Here is a 14,194-nt window from a genome sequence, read left to right on the forward strand (position 1 = left end):
ACACACACATATACAAAAGCAAAAACATACCAACTTAAATTTTCAGCTAATAAAGCACAATTGGTCACGAAAACACACAAAAAAAATAATCTCAGAAACACTGGGAGATGTTGAAGCATTCCAGGGTTATTACCACATTAAGTGATATGTACACACTAGATTTGAAAAATAAAGCTTGGCCATTAAGTTCAAATTTGGCTCTGTGACTAATGGGTTAAAACACACAATTATAAGACAAAGATTTGATTTGAATTTATAGATATCTTTAATAAACAGTCTCTGGTAAGAAACATCAAGGACAACAAAGCACGTGACATCATCAGTGGCTTCTATGTGGAGGTTCTCTGTAGTGGTGGAGGACACAGGATGCCTTTATCACATCATCAGCAGTGGTTGGCTCTAATCAGATAGGCGAGTGAAAAACCCTCCACCGATTAGTCATGGTTTCAAAAGGTAAATTCTACAAATTTACACCGTCTCAGCCGATAATTAAAATTCCTGCACTGGACATTTATTGGGTCTGGGCACAGCATTTTTGCTATCAATAGAAATGCCTTAATTGTTGCCATCACAAAGGACATTGGAACCCGGCAGAGGTCTGGAGGCTGGGAGCGTTCCGCAATCTTTAAGAATTTGAAGTACAATATGTGAAGCCTGTAACACCTGAGAGCCCCGAGTTCTGACATAGGCACCAACATCAATAAAACGGTAATGTGCATCAGGAACCACCTTCAGTACCACAGAAAAATACTCCTTGAAGTTTGAGAAGTGTTAGCCAAATCGGGCTGGCTGTTGCACCCTTACATGTTTACCATCGACAGCAGGGAGACAGATAAGGAAGTTGGCCACAGTCTGAAAGGCTTCTGCGACCGGCAGCCCCGTCTGCTCGGATGGGGAAGGCTTCACGTTGGGCTACAACTTCTGCTAGATTGTGTTGCATGTACTCTTCACAATGTTGGAAATGGTGGATGTACGGGCATGAAACTGAAGGTGTAGTGATGCAAAGCTCTCTCCTGGGGTGAAAAACCTGCAATACAAAAGAGATGGGAACCTATATTAGAATAATCAAAGAAACATTTGTCATTAAAACCTAATCAGGAAACTATCATGAGTGCCACTGGCAGTGAACTGGTTTATTAGCCCTTTAACCCCTTCATGACCAAGAATTACTGGTACGCCTATTGGTTGGCTGCTTCCCGAGCAATGACATACCGGAATGTCTTGGCGATCACAGGGGTACAGGGCGTTGTGCCCACATAATTGTTGCCGGGGACCCGGCTAACCCAACAGCTGAGCCCCAGACCTCACAGCCAGGGACAGTCCACGCACAGTCTATGGCTGTTTAACTTCCTAAATGCCGCAATTGATATCGATTGTAGCACTTAAGGGATTGGGAGAGGGATCGTGCTCCCTCTCTCCCCTCCTATCAGGCCCTCTGCAATGTAATCGCGAGGACTCGATTGTTATGGTTACCCGAGGTCGTCACGTGACCATGGAAAGCCTGGGTGATCATGCTGCAGCATGATCACTTCAGGCTTTCACTGTGGATCTCTGACAACTACAATGTTTTGCAGTGATCAAGCACTGCAGAACATCATAGCTGCAATCAGAGTACTGTGGGGTAATGTCCCATAAAGGGACAAAGTGAAGAAATTTAAAGAAAAAGCAAAAATATTTTAAAAAATAAAAAAAAAAAAAAAAAAAAAAAAAAAAATCAGAAAATAAAGAACAAATTAAAAAAATTTCAAGACATAGTTATATTTGTTTAGAAAAACAAACAAAAAAAGTACACATTAGGTGTTGCTGCGTCCGTAACAGCCCGATCTATAAAACTGTCACTAGTTAACCCTTTCAGTCAACACCGTAAAAAAAAAAAAAAAAAACGAAGCAAAAACTGTCTTTATCATACAACTGACAAAAAAGGTGGAATAAAATGACATCAAAAAGTTTTATATAAATAAAACGTCATCTTGTTCTGCAAAAAATAAAGCTGCCATGCAGCTCAATCAGCACAAAAATAAAAAAAAGTTATAGCTTTCAGAATACTGCAACACAAAAACTTTTTTTTTCCCAATAAAATAGTTTTTATGGTGCAAAAGCTACAAAGCATAACAAAAAAACAAAAACAAAAAAAAAAAAAAACTATATAAATGTGGTATTACTGTAATCATATTGACCTGAAGAATAAAACTTATCACTATTACGGAGTTGCTGTTTCTTCTTGATTCTGCCTCACAAAAAGTGGAATAGAAGGCGATCAAAAAATATTGTGGCCAAAATAGTACCAATAATATCTCCAACTCATCCTGCAAAAAAAAAAAAAAAAAAAAAAAAAAAAAAAAAGAAGCCCTCATGTGTCTGATGGCAGAAAAATAGAATAGAAAGAAAAAAAAAAAAATAGAAAAAAAAAAATAGCTTTCAAAATTCAGTGATTCAAAAAACCTCTTTTGTAAAAAAAAGGTGTTTTTAGAGTGAGAGCAGCCAAACCTAAAAAAACTATATAAGCCTGGTATTGTAACTGTACTAACCTGAGGAATAAAGCTGCCTAATCACCTATACCGCAAGGTGAAGAGCATAAAAAAAAAAAAAAAAAAAAAAAAAAAAAAAGTCAACTCTTCAACCGCTATTGATTTGTTCATTCTGTCTTTAAAAGATCACAGTATGATGCAGCTCATATTAATCCAGCTCCACGCTGAGAGCTTGCACCGAGATTACATGTAAAGGGTAGGGGCCTATGATCAGGAATATCTGCATTTTGGACTACGCGTGTTTTCGCTGCATACTACATGCGGTGTTGTACAGTACAAGCAAGCAGTGAATGGATTTATAAAAAACCACTGTAATGAGGCCAAGGGACTCACTTTGAGCTCACGTCTGGCCTGTGGTCCGGCTGTGTCCATCTTTTTACGCCTCATTTTAGGTGTGCAAAAAAATGCAAGTTTTGTTCACCTTTGAAAAGACAGACACCCCTGAACAGAGGCACAACAGGGTCCGGAGTAACTATGCTGCCTAATTAGTGAATGGATCCGTTGCGGGTTTCACCTGAAAAATGTATTTCAGAGACGTAGATGGGAACCCCGATGTAAGTGCTCAGCATTGAGCACAAGAAGTGTGGACCAATCCAAAATGTTCTGCATCAAAATCGCCAAACAGCACTCAACGCATAAAAACACCAGTCCCCACTCAAGTCTGTCATCTGTTAACAGAAAGTTAGGGGGCTTTCACATTACTGTAGCGCAGGAGGCTCTGGAAAAATGCTATGACCCCCCCCCCCAAAAAAAGAAATCCAGCAAAATCTGCGCTTCCAAATCAAAATGCCTCCCTCTCTTCTGAGCCCCACAATGTGCCAAAACCACAGTTAGCAACCACATGTTATGCATTGTTGTAGTGAGAAAGCCTGCTGAAATGTACGGGTGCAGGTTTCCAGAAGTACAAGCTGGACACAATGTACGGGGCACTACAATGTACTGGGCACAACAAGGACTTATTTACAATTTTTAATTCTGCAAAATTCACTGCGTTTGACACCATGAGTGTTTTCCTAGAGACTAAATCGTCACAACAACCATAGATTCCCAGAACGATGAAATTTCCAAAATTTGGTCACTTAAGGGGACTTATTTTGTTCTGGCACTTAGGGGCTTTGCAAATGGAGTCTGCCAACTATTCTAGGAAAATCTGTGCTCCAAAAATTAACCCCTTCACGACCGGCCGATTTTTCGCGTTCCGTTTTTTTTTCCGCCATTATTCTTCCGAGAGACGTAACTTTTTTTTATTGGCGTGAATTCCGGTATCGGCCAGTAAGTAAATGTTTACCGCTGATGCAGTTATGATGGTGCTGTCATATATTGCCAGTGCCATTTAAGGGGTTAAACGGCACGAGCAGATAACGATTCTGCTCGTGCCTAGCAGGCGCACATCTCAGCTGAGATGTGCGCCGATCACAGCATGCTGCCGGCGGCAGTAGCACTATGACCGCTAGGACGTAATATTACTGCCCGCGGTCGTTAAGCTGTTAAATGGCGCTCCCTCCCTCTAGAGCCCTGCGGTGCAGCCAAATAGGACTGTACAGCCACACGTCACGTTCAGGAGAAACTGTAACATTATGAGGTGCTCTTTCTTAACCTATTCCCCTTGTGAAAATTTGGGGTTAAAAGAACATTTTAGTGGTAAAAATATAATTTTTTGTTTACCGCCCAATAGTATAAATGTTTGTGACACAAAGCCTGTAGTGTTAATATGCTCACTGTACCCCTGGATGAAATCACTTTTGTCTGCATTTTGTAAAATGGCGTCTCTTGGGGGTGGGGGGGTTTCTGCTGTTCTGGCATCTCAGAGGTTTTGCCAATGTGACATGGCACCCACAAACCATTCCAACTAAATCTGCACTACAATATGGCGCCCCTTCCCTTTTACACTTTGCCTCAAAAGTATTTTTTTGACCACATATGGGGTACTGTCCTACTGAGGAGAAATTGCAACACATTGTATGGTCCCTTAGCTCCTATTAATCTAGTGAATTTGAAAAATTTAGAGAGTTAATGCAACATTTTTGAGGTTAAAACTATTTTTTTTATTTTCACAGCTCAACGTTATAACCATTTAGATAAATTCCTTGAAGGGTCTAGTTTCCAAAATGGGGTCACTTGTGGGGGAGCTCCACTGTTTAATTACCTCAGGGGCATTGCCAATGTGACATGGCACTCGCAAACCTTCCTTCCCTTTGCACTGTGCCTGAAAAGTAGTTTTTGACGACATATGAGTTACTGTAGTACTCAGGATTGTCTCTCCAGTAAAGGAGACAAACTCTAGCACAGCGCCACCTATTGGAAGTAGCGATCCTAAAAGTCACAAGTGGATTTTCGACAATCCTTTGCAATATGACTCAGGATATATAAGCCAGATCAGAATCCCAATTTGCAGACACGGTGTTTCGGGGTGCTTGCCCCTCGTCAGTGCAAAGTATGGGGGTGTCTGATCTGGCTCATGAGAAAGCTATGTGGGGACCACGGGGGAACACTATTCTCCTTAAGGAGACTTTGCAAGCCAGTCTGGCTGCCAGGTAAGGGGACTTATAGCTGCAATGCCCCTCTGGGAAATATTCAAATTGTCTCTCCAGTAAAGGAGACAAACTCTAGCACAGCGCCACCTATTGGAAGTAGCGATCCTAAAAGTCACAAGTGGATTTTCGACAATCCTTTGCAATATGACTCAGGATATATAAGCCAGATCAGAATCCCAATTTGCAGACACGGTGTTTCGGGGTGCTTGCCCCTCGTCAGTGCAAAGTATGGGGGTGTCTGATCTGGCTCATGAGAAAGCTATGTGGGGACCACGGGGGAACACTATTCTCCTTAAGGAGACTTTGCAAGCCAGTCTGGCTGCCAGGTAAGGGGACTTATAGCTGCAATGCCCCTCTGGGAAATATTCAAATTGTCTCTCCAGTAAAGGAGACAAACTCTAGCACAGCGCCACCTATTGGAAGTAGCGATCCTAAAAGTCACAAGTGGATTTTCGACAATCCTTTGCAATATGACTCAGGATATATAAGCCAGATCAGAATCCCAATTTGCAGACACGGTGTTTCGGGGTGCTTGCCCCTCGTCAGTGCAAAGTATGGGGGTGTCTGATCTGGCTCATGAGAAAGCTATGTGGGGACCACGGGGGAACACTATTCTCCTTAAGGAGACTTTGCAAGCCAGTCTGGCTGCCAGGTAAGGGGACTTATAGCTGCAATGCCCCTCTGGGAAATATTCAAATTGTCTCTCCAGTAAAGGAGACAAACTCTAGCACAGCGCCACCTATTGGAAGTAGCGATCCTAAAAGTCACAAGTGGATTTTCGACAATCCTTTGCAATATGACTCAGGATATATAAGCCAGATCAGAATCCCAATTTGCAGACACGGTGTTTCGGGGTGCTTGCCCCTCGTCAGTGCAAAGTATGGGGGTGTCTGATCTGGCTCATGAGAAAGCTATGTGGGGACCACGGGGGAACACTATTCTCCTTAAGGAGACTTTGCAAGCCAGTCTGGCTGCCAGGTAAGGGGACTTATAGCTGCAATGCCCCTCTGGGAAATATTCAAATTGTCTCTCCAGTAAAGGAGACAAACTCTAGCACAGCGCCACCTATTGGAAGTAGCGATCCTAAAAGTCACAAGTGGATTTTCGACAATCCTTTGCAATATGACTCAGGATATATAAGCCAGATCAGAATCCCAATTTGCAGACACGGTGTTTCGGGGTGCTTGCCCCTCGTCAGTGCAAAGTATGGGGGTGTCTGATCTGGCTCATGAGAAAGCTATGTGGGGACCACGGGGGAACACTATTCTCCTTAAGGAGACTTTGCAAGCCAGTCTGGCTGCCAGGTAAGGGGACTTATAGCTGCAATGCCCCTCTGGGAAATATTCAAATTGTCTCTCCAGTAAAGGAGACAAACTCTAGCACAGCGCCACCTATTGGAAGTAGCGATCCTAAAAGTCACAAGTGGATTTTCGACAATCCTTTGCAATATGACTCAGGATATATAAGCCAGATCAGAATCCCAATTTGCAGACACGGTGTTTTGTAGTACTCAGGAGAAATTGCACAACAAATTGTATGGTCCATTATTGTCATGAACAGCCAAGAGAACTCACACAGATATCCCACCTGTGTTCATGGATTTGTCACAAAACAGCTTCCTGGTGTCCCCCTCATTGTCAGGACAATTACGGAATTGAAGGACTATAAGTAAATGTGGCTGCTGCTGTTCTGCTATTATACCGACTAATGAGGGTCTCACAGTCAGGGTAAAATATTTATATATCACTGATTCCAGCTGATGGAGATATTATATATATACACATATACATAAACACACACACATTCATGATTTAGAGCAAGAGTAACAAAGCTATTAAATTTATATATTTAATCTAATAGAATAGGCAGTGTTATAAAAATATACCAGATTTTACAAAAGGAAAACAATACAATGTGATATAGACAATTACGTAAAAATAAAAAGAGATAAACATGAAACTTACTAAACTCATGCCTCTGGTCTGACTTCCAGGTTTATAGAGGGAGGATTTTCAAGAATACAAATGGACAGCACCACAGCATATCTGTGTCCTCCAGAACTTAAAGCAAAAATGTGGGAGCTTGCTTTTATGACCTCTATAGGTCTATATATATATAGCCTTGGTTTAGCTAGACCGGTGTATGCACTACTCAAAATTACATTTTAGAAACAGGAGAGAGTAATTTGTGCAAAAAATAGACAATTTTATTGGAAATTCACAAAGACACAGAATAAAAAAATCTAAGAACAACCACAGGAGAGTGAAAAGGGAGGAAGGGGGGGGGGGAACTAATGGCCCAATGGTAGGGAAAAAGGTTTCCAGGTAATGTATGATATGCAATATAATGCAAAGTAATGGGGTATCAAATAATTACAGAAAACAACAAGACATTCTCAAAAAGAAGGGAGCAATACCAAATATAGTAAATATAGAGGAAGGAAATCCCATATTACAGATGCCGTACTAAAGACTAGTAATGGAAACATATATGCCGTATATCTAACAAGGAAACCATATTTACCTAAAGTGCAGAAAGGTGCTATTAGTGAAAACTCCTAGGCCATTAAGAACCCCCAAATAGGATCAGAGGACCACCAACGCGCGTTTCGCTACGGGTTGCACGCTTCGTCAGGGAGGAAGATCCTAATGGCGTGTGTGTAGTGAGGACTATAAATAGCCCCTTCAATTGGCAGCAATCAAACCAGTGGCGTGTGACGTGAAAATCCGGAAATAAGGTAACTGTCTGTAGTTGCGATACTTGTGTACGCAAAGCGCCAGGGACTCGTTACCCCAGTCGGGCAGAGAGCACGCGTGGCCGCCAGAATAGATCTGAGCAACAGCGTATGCGGTCCCGCCGAGCCAGACTGTGCGCATGCGCGGGCTCAGGGACACGTCACCCGAGCCACCGCACACTCGGCATGGCAGGCCGCCACAGGTCAGTAAAAGAGAAGATGGAAAATATAGAAGGATAGTACCGGTATGATTAGATAGCAGATAGGGCACATTAGACTCAAAGAAGTATAAGGGGAAATGCAGTTAACTGCATAAGAATCTCAGACACTTGTGGCAAATCGTCACAAGGGGAATATGACAATGATGGTGTTCTTCAGCAGACCTTTGGCTGTCATAGTAACCCATCGGACCCAACAATCATGTTACGAAGTGGAAGCTGGTATATGGGAGCACCAACATGCAATCCATTAAAATGCCGCTATCAGATTCACGGTGGCATATAAATGTTTAACAGCAATGGCTGGAATTTGGCGCCCGCCACGACTGTTGGAAACAGATGCCCCCTATATAAAGATGGCCGGTATCTGCCGCGTGTGGAGGGAGCACAGCTCTTGAGGCCCATCCACACATGCAGACGTAGTGCCCCTGTGTTTAGGCGCTACAGGGGAATACAGCACCTTAACATCAAGGTGCAGTGCCCTTTGGTCACAGGTGAAAGAGAGGAAATGCAGAGTCTTATATTAGATTGAGTAACATTGACTCAGCAGCCCCTACCTTCATATTCCTGGGACTGTTTATATAGTAGGTCCATAGGGGGGTGGAGCCTAGCTGAGCGTGAGACACGACTTGGTTGCCAGGACGACTGGGTGACAGTTAGTCAGTTAACAGTCAGTCAGTAAGGAGTGACAAGAGATGAGAGTAAATTGATGACTGAAAGAAGGGCTAGAAATAACATAGGCCTGACGTCCTGAGCGAGGGTACCCCAAAAGAAAAGAAAGACACAGGAAAAGGGGTAACCCAGACTTAAAGGGGACGCTTTAGGTCTGACGAGAGCCGGCTGAAGAGTTCAGGTCGACACCGGTATAACGGAACCGAGAAGGTTTGTCAGGTTTATCCCGAAACCAATGACTGTTAACCTGGGATCCTAAATTAGAGGATTATTAGTCCCGGTACCCATCAAGAGTCTGACTACTAACCTCAAGCAGAGTCCACGACGCTGTTGCGGGATAGATAAAGAAATCGTGCAGCATCAGACCCCTGGGAAAACCAGTAACGAGACTAACGAGTGGGTTAAAGAGGGAGTCACAGAGCCCTCAGATCAGGGACCGAGAAAGACATAGAAAGGTTACCTCACAGAGAGACTGTCATTAAATCTCCTCCGAAACGTTTGACCATTGGCCTTCCGGTAACCAAACGGTTTCTGCTGTGTACTGTGCAAAACAAACCAGATGCCAGTAAAAAGGACTTGTTTAAGCTGATGTGGACTTGGTGTGTCGTCTCTCCGCTGTTCGACAGGACCCTGCGACGTCAGAGAAGAAGGCAGCCATCACCGTTCGGTCGCTTCCCTCCTGGTCAGCGACCCGCCACCCTGAGGTAAAATAGCTCCACCTGTGGGGAACTGAGAGATCTTAAGCTGCCGTCACTATCGCCTCAGAGGTCGGCCGCGGGCAGCGCTGGTGTCTCCCGCTTACCAGACACCACAGGTGGAGTCACGTATATCCCCAAAATCATCCCTGAACCCCATTCCACAGCCGCAGAGTGAGCGCCCAGGGCACGAAGTCGGGACCGACCACCTGTGATAACCCCATCGAGAGTAAAGTATCCATAGTCCTGGCACCAGAGTAACCCCCTATCGAAAGCCCTGATGGTCGACTCACAGACATCTTTGCAGAGCGTGAATACAACGTCCTTTTGCAAAAGGGATTAAAGTTGCCCAAAATGTGGCAGCTACGGTGGACTGCACAGCCGTTATTCGCAGACGTAATAGATGGTGTCACATTACTTAAGTAATAACAATAGATGCTTTTCAAGAAATGATGTAAGTTCTAAAATTAAATTGATGTTTCAAAATTTACCGCAATGTGATGAGCAGTCTTTCCTCAGAAGACATTGCCTTTTGTCTCAATGTGTCCTCAATAGATGGAATATCTCCAACAACCTATCAAATACTAGTATTGGTAGTCGGCAAAAGGAGACAAACTTTGTTTGATATCCTAAAATAAAAAAGCAGTTTGTACTAAAAAGAAAGGTCTTTTTCAGGCTTTTCCTGTTCTGAAACACTTCCTGTGGACAGTTATTGCATAAATGAATTCATGGGCTGACTACAATCACAAAGTGCCCATTATATACTATGTATTTGCCTCCAGTCATCATGGGTGCATTATTTTTTAAACTCATGTTTACAAATTGCTGAAAGTCCTTTCTGTGTCTGCCGCCCGACACTGGATGCAGCCACGGTCTCTGCTGTGTAAAACACTGCAAGAGAAGGAGAAAACAAGAAATGTAATGAACAGATCAGTGACTCTGAGAAAGGCCTTGTGCGCACGATACAGATTTACCGCGGATTTTCTGCAGAAAATGTGTAACATTTCTGCAGTCCTTCCCCAGCAAATCCTATGGATATAAAAAAAAAAAAAATGCTGTGCGCACACTGCGTTTTTTTTATACCTGCGGATTTACCCGCGGAATTTCCGCTGCAGAATTAATGTGTATGTCACTTCTTTTCCACAGGTACCTGCGTTTTTTGCCATAGATAATGGTAAACATCTGCAGGGACCAACCTGCGAAACCGCGGCAAAACCGCATGCGTATTTCGTTGCGGTTTTGGTGCGTTTTTTTTACCACAGGTGCGGGATTCTTTAAGATGGTCTGGATTTTCCTTGAGAAAAAGTCAATTCCTAGTGGGCACATAGCCAAATAGAGATAAATAGAAGATAAAGTGTGTGAAAGATAAAAGGTGCATAAAGAGTAGGAGACATCGGGTCAGTACTAGTGATGAGCGAGCACTACCTTGCTCGGGTGCTCAATATTCATCAAGAGCAGTTGGCTGCTCGGACAGGTGCAACTCGAGTATAATGAAAATCAATGGAAAACACAAGCGTTTTTCAGGTTTACTGGAAAAATGCTCGAGTTCCCCATAGACTTCCATTATATTTGGGTGCTTGAGTTGCGCCCGTACAAAAACATCCAACTGCTCTTGATGAATATTGAGCACCCAAGCAAGGTAGTGCTCGCTCATCACTAGTCAGTATTATATAACCATATAGTGCATGTCTTACCTCTCTCAATCTACGATGCTGTAGTCGACAGAAACCATTTCATACAAGGCCATCTTATACACAAGGGATGAACCGCATCCAGATAACCTGCTCACCAAAAAGACAAAACGAAGGAGTAAAAAGATGGTCGGTTCAACAGGAACTTACATCAGTTTTTTTTAAACTAACTTTACTAACATATACTGTAGACACAAGCACATGAAAACTGCATAGAAAAGAAACAAAAGAATAAAAAAATGCATCAAAAACGCATGTATAATGAAAAACATTTATCCATTTTTACTACCAAGAGGTAAGGTTTTGGGTGCAGAAAACAAATGCTGCAAAATCTTGACTTTATCCAATTTATTAAACCCCCAAACACCCCTGCAGGTCCAATGTAATCCACGCGAGGTCCCACGACGATCTGCTTCATACTAAAGCGCGCAGGCACATTAGAACACATGCCCGCACGCTGTGGCTTCAAGCAGAGACTGACTGAGCCGCAGCTGTGAGCAGTGACATCACTCAGTTTGTCTGCGGTCACATCTGGAGGTTCCCACACTACCCCACCTGTGACCACAGGTGACCTCACTGAACTCAGTGATATCATCTCACAATTACACCTCCTGGCAGAAAACAGCATTTTTTTTTTATTTTTTTCCAAGAGATGCAGATTTGGTGCTGAAATTTATACACCAAATTCCTGCACCAAATCTGCATCTTCTGGCAAAAAAACCCCACATCAAAACATGATACGGTAGCTATGCGATTTGTCAGGAGATGCAGATTTGGTGCAGGAATATGATATATAAATTTCAGCACCAACTCAGCATCTCTTGGCAAACAGCCCAAGGTTTTCTGCAAGGAGATGCAGGACTGATTAAAGTCAGTTCAGCTGAGGTCACCTGAGGTCAAATTACCTGCGGTCACAGGTGGGGTGCCGTGGGAACCTCCTGCTGTGACCGCACATAAAGTGAGTGACATCACCGCTTACTTCTAGTGATGTGTCGGTCGCGAATGATCCAACACAAAGAGCCAGATCTCCATTGAGAGCCACTAAATTCTCTTAACGGCTCTCACGGGGCATAAAGTTTTGGTGTTTGGTGGGTGAAACCCTGCCCACCTGAACAAAACCCCACCCATTCAGCAACTTAGGGTGCTTTCACACATCAGTTTTTTGGCATCCGGCACAATCCGATAAAAAAAATTGATGCGTCAAATAAACGGATCCGCGCATCAGGTTTTTCCCATCTGTTTCCTCAGTTTTTCGACGGCTCCATTGTGATGCTGAGCATGCTCAGTTTAAAAAAAACGCAATCCGTCACTGGATTGCGTTTTTTGCCGTATTACGACGGATCCGGCGCCCATAGGCTTTCATTGTACAACGCACCGGACGGTGTGTTTTCTTCTTCAGGCACAAACCAGATTGTGCCTGATGCGACGATCCATTGCAGATTGTAACAAACACACAACTGATGTGACGGATCAGGCAAAAAAACCAGATCAGTCGCATTTTTCTACTTCCGAGTTTTTTTTTTTTCCTTTCCATAAGTGAATTTACATGCGTTCTGGGCATGCACAGAAACAAAAAACGGATCCGTCGCCTGATTGTTTTGTTTAAGGATGGCGACGGATCCGGCGCCCATATGCTACCATTGTAACGAAAACCGACATCGCCGGATCCGTCGCAATCTATTTTTTTGCCGGACACAAAAAACGTTTCAAAACAAAAATGCCGCAGAGACACCATCACGTTTCTCAATGCTGGCAGGAAACTAGCCAGGTCTTTCACCGGGAAGGAAAAACCACGGGAAGGGCAGTCTCCAGTCAAGGAAACCACCTATGCCAAACATGGTATCCATCCACAGACAGCTGTTTCGGGGTATTTGCCCCTCATCAGTGTGGAGTATGAAACTGGCTAGCGGGAGCAATGCCTAGTAGAAGACTACATAGGTAAGGATGGTTGACCTCGGGGAGATCAACATCCAACACCGCAGAGACACAATCACGTGTTTCTCATCGCAGTGACACTAGAACAAGGCCCCCTGGGAAAATTGCAATATATACTCCACACTGATGAGGGGCAAATACCCCGAAACAGCTATCTGTGGATGGATGCCATGTTTTGCATAGGTGGTTTCCTTGACTGGAGACTGCCCTTCCCGTGGTTGTTCCTTCCCGGTGAAAGACCTAGCTGGCTAGTTTCCTGCCAGCATTGAGAAACATGTGATGGTGTCTCCGTGGCATTCCTGTTTTGCATATTTTCCCAGGGGGCCTTGTTCTAGTGTCACTACGTTGAGAAACACGTGATGGTGTCTCTGCGGTGTTGGATGTTGATCTCCCCGAGGTCAACCATCCTTACGTGCAAAAAACGTTCCATGCTGCGTTCCTTCCGGCGGCCGCACTGACGCATTTCGCCAGATCCAGCGCATGCCGGATCAAAACGCAAGGCCATACGGCACAATCCCGCTCAAAAACAACACTATGAGGGAAAAACGAATCCGGCGCTGGGTCTGTTTTTCTAAAAAGACTCCGGACTCCGCATGATGGCAAAAAGTGATGTGTGAAAAAGTCCATACATGGTGCGTCCTGTCCGGCGGCAACACAAACAACTTTTGCCGGATACGGCGCACGTCGGATGAAACGCAACACCATGCGGCACAATCCGGCGCTAATACAAGACTATGGGGGAAAACGGATCGGGCGCCAGATCCGTTTTTCGCCTGATGCCAAAAAACTGATGTGTGAAAGCAGCCTTAATTGGCCTGTTGTGGGTGAGGTTTGGCTGCGGGTAGTTGTGGTTTAAGCAGCGTGAACACATATTTAATAGGGAACCATGAACGATCCAAAAAAGCTGAATCTTTTCGATGAGTGGAGCCTTGGGAATTGGATCACCCAAAAAGAGCCAGACTGCCCATCACTACTTACTGCTGTGGCTCAGTCACTCTCTGCCTGAAACCACAGCGTGCAGACATGTTCTGTGCTTGCACGCTGTGACTTTAGTATGAAGCAGACAGGCTCGTAGTGGGACCTAGTGTAGATTACGTCAGACCTGGATATTTTGGGGGTTAATAAAGGGGTGAACGAAGGGGTTTTTTTTTGTATTTTATTTCAAATAAAGATTTTTTTTGGTGTTT

General features: G+C 43.9%; 1 long non-coding RNA gene across 3 annotated transcripts in view; it reads right to left on the reverse strand.

The window, feature by feature from the left end:
- Positions 1–204: 204 nt before the first annotated feature.
- The window catches only part of LOC142296117 (uncharacterized), a 33,587-nt gene continuing 19,597 nt past the window's right edge, over positions 205–14,194 (reverse strand). For 2 of the 3 annotated variants that reach the window (XR_012751588.1, XR_012751586.1), the window contains exons 2-4: positions 11,076–11,162; positions 9,873–10,272; positions 205–1,027 (exon numbers count right to left, since the gene is read on the reverse strand). This is a non-coding gene — a long non-coding RNA (uncharacterized LOC142296117). The remainder of the gene's footprint in view (positions 1,028–9,872; positions 10,273–11,075; positions 11,163–14,194) is intronic. The other variant, XR_012751587.1, reaches the window with a different exon arrangement.

Source organism: Anomaloglossus baeobatrachus, chromosome 3 (assembly GCF_048569485.1).
Source record: "Anomaloglossus baeobatrachus isolate aAnoBae1 chromosome 3, aAnoBae1.hap1, whole genome shotgun sequence".
NCBI lineage: Eukaryota > Metazoa > Chordata > Amphibia > Anura > Aromobatidae > Anomaloglossus > Anomaloglossus baeobatrachus.